Source organism: Eriocheir sinensis, unplaced genomic scaffold, assembly GCF_024679095.1.
Source record: "Eriocheir sinensis breed Jianghai 21 unplaced genomic scaffold, ASM2467909v1 Scaffold258, whole genome shotgun sequence".
NCBI classification, from domain to species: Eukaryota; Metazoa; Arthropoda; class Malacostraca; order Decapoda; family Varunidae; genus Eriocheir; species Eriocheir sinensis.
The window spans coordinates 342,501-345,539 of NW_026111563.1; the positions used below are offsets into that span (position 1 = coordinate 342,501).

A 3,039-nucleotide genomic window follows, 5' to 3' on the forward strand; every position below is an offset into this window, starting at 1 on the left:
TCCCCCAACAACTCATATATCTCTTCTTTATTTACTGAGACTTCCATATGAACATTTATCTTGTTTTCTTGTGGCTTGTTCAATATTGATTCATTAGTAAAAACTTGCTGGAGCTTTTTGTTTAATAACTCCGCCATGCCTTTAGGATCATCGATTGTCACATTCCTGTCGCTCAAGTGTTTCTCTTGGTTCAATCTTTCCATTTATGAATCTATAAAACAGTTTAGGTTGTTCCTTGCACTTTTCCACAATATATCCCTTTTCTTCTTCCTTCCTTATTTTCACATATTCATTTCTCGCTGCCTTAAAATCTTCTTTATTCCTTTGGTTTTTATTTCTTTTTAATCTTTTCCTTGCTTTGTCTCTTCTTTCTTTTGCCTCAGCACACCTTGCATTAAACCAGTCCTTTTTTCCCTTTTCTTTAGGTCTGGTACAAACTTCTTAACCTGTTTTATACGCCTCCATAAAAATATCATACTTTTCTTGCACTTCACTTGTTCCCATTAGCTCATCCCAGTCCAGCTCTCCATAATATTTCCTGAGGTTTTCCACGTCTGCCTTCCTAACCTGTTTCTTTTATAGGATTCATCCTCTTCACATCCTTCCTCTTCCGTTTCTATCTCTAGGATCACGTGGTCACTCTTTCCCAGAGGGCGTCCATACCTTAATTCATCCTTCAAGTGCATTCCTTTTGTTAACGCCAGGTCCAATCTCGCCGGTTCATCATCACTTCTATATCTTGTGTTTTCCTTCACCCTTTGTGTGTGTGTGTGTGTATTTCAATCTGAGTGCAAGTGTGTTTATTTGTATTTTCTGAAGCTGTGTGCATGTGTGTGTGTGTGTGTGTGTGTGTGTGTGTGTGTGTGTGTGTGTGTGTGTGTGTGTTCAGAAGCTGTACAAACAGTAAATTGATTAATTGGGTTTCCAACAACGTGATGGAAGAGACGTGTAAATACCAGTGGCCAACGTATTGGGGGAACCAAGGCCCCCCCGGGCGCAGGGTTTTGAGGGCACCAAAATTGGATACCAGAATTTTGAATTGTAAAAAGTATAAAATAAAATAAAAAATTATCCAGTTGAGTGTCAAGTGTGATTTTAGCTGCGCTGTTCCTATAAAGTACACACCGTGTAGCCACTGTTTCCCTCCGCCTTTCTCACTGCCCTTGAGGTTGCTGGTGTTCCACTGGCCTGACATTTGATAGCTACTTTTACCGAAGACTAACGGCCAGTGATCACTATACTGCCATGGGTGCCAAGTTTTAAAGGTTCGCCACTGGTAAATACATTTCTTCTCATAGAGTTTCCTGTTTTACTCTAACTCCAATCCATGTGTGTGTGTGTGTTACTCTCCTGTGCACTGAGGCAATGATCGACAGCCTAAAACAGTTAGGAAATGTGTTAAGGATGAAATAGGATGCTCGGAAACGGTAGTCTGAATTTTACACTGAAAGATCCATCCTGCCGGGGGGGACTTGGAACGGATGGTGCGGCTCAGGACGGACTGTCAGGGGTGGAGGAAAGAATAGGAAGGGAGGGCAAGGGAAGGGAAAGGAAAGGGAAAAGAAGGGAAGGGAAAGGAAAGGGAAGGGAAGGAAAGGGAAGGGAAAGGAAAGAAAAGGAAGGGAAGGGAAGGATAAGAGAGGAAGGGAAGGGAAAGGAAGGAAGGAAGGGAAAGGAAAGGAAGGGAAGGGAAAGGAAGGAAGGTAGAGAAGAGAGAAAATTAAGTACAGGAAGGAAGGAAGGAAGGAAGGGAAGGGAAAGGAAAGGAAGGGAAGGATAAGAAAGGAAGGAAGGGAAGGGAAAGGAAAGGAAAGAAAAGAAAGGAAAGAAAAGGAAGGTAAAGATAAGAAAGGAAGGGAAGGGAAAGGAAGGAAGGTAGAGAGGAGAGAAAATTAAGTACAGGAAGGAAGGAAGGAAGGGAAGGGAAAGGAAAGGAAAGGAAGGGAAGGATAAGAAAGGAAAGGAAGGAAGGTAGAGAGGAGAGAAAATGAAGTACAGGAAGGAAGAAAGGAAGGAAGGGAGGAAAGCTGATAAAGGGAGAAACAGGAAAGAAGGAAAGAGAACAAGAAAGAGTAATAATAACAACAGGATGCTAATGAGTCCGTTTGTCCACAGCTCCGGAAAACGACGAAAGGAAGAACCAAAGGAAGGAAGACCATCTCAGAAGACCCCAGAGTCAGCCCCTACAGTCCAAGAAATAGCTGAAACAAGTCCAACCAACTTTCCTTTCTTTCTGTTTCAAGTTTCCTTTACCTTTAGCGAGGTGCCAAGGCGGCGGCGACCATGGACCCTCCCTGTCAACAGCCGTCCTCTGCCACACTGTGTCTGCCATCCATGTCTTGCAGCAGGCCAGCCATGAGTTTGATTCTTTGACGTCCTCTTGCTCTTCTTCCTTCCAAGCAAGCAGTCACTCTTTGGTCCTCAGCACACGACCCAGAAGCTTCACTTGTCGCCTTCTTATGCTTTTCATCAAGTGCCCGTCTGCTGCTGCTGCTGCTCTTTGTCATAGAGTTAATTTGTCATTATCTTAGTTAGTTAGAGGTCCAGATAATTGTTGTAGCTAAACCCAAGACTCCTGTCCCTCCCTACCTTCCTCTCCCTCTCCACCTGTCTCCCAAGTTCCCAGTCTGCAGAGGTCCAGATAAATGTTGTATGGGCAAGACTCCTGTCCCTCCCTCTCCTTCCCTCCCTCCCTCTTCCTCTCCACCTGTCCCCAAAGTTCCCAGTCTGCAGAGGTCCGGATAAATGTTGTATGGGCAAGTCTCCTGTCCCTCCCTCTCTTTCAGTTCCCTTCCTTTCCAGTCTTTCTCTTCTTCCATTATTTCTCTTCTTCCATTATTTCTTTTCTCTCTCTCTCTCTCTCTCTCTCTCTCTCTCTCTCTCTCTCTCTCTCTCATCTTGCATAGCTCTCTCTCCCTTCTTTCATCTCCTCTCCCTTCAGCCATATTATCATCTTCCTTCTAATTTTTATCATTTTCTCTCTCTCCCTTTTCCATCTGGTTTCTTTCTTCTCTCATTTTCCATCTCTCTCTCTCTCTC

The 3,039-nt window shown here is 44.0% G+C and overlaps 1 protein-coding gene across 1 annotated transcript in view; it reads left to right on the forward strand.

The window, feature by feature from the left end:
* LOC126991306 (pre-rRNA 2'-O-ribose RNA methyltransferase FTSJ3-like) overlaps window positions 1–2,825 on the forward strand; it is a 19,209-nt gene extending 16,384 nt beyond the window's left edge. The window contains exon 6 of the mRNA XM_050850085.1: window positions 2,116–2,825. The gene's annotated coding sequence lies outside the window, so the exon portion shown is untranslated. The remainder of the gene's footprint in view (window positions 1–2,115) is intronic.
* Window positions 2,826–3,039: the final 214 nt, after the last annotated feature.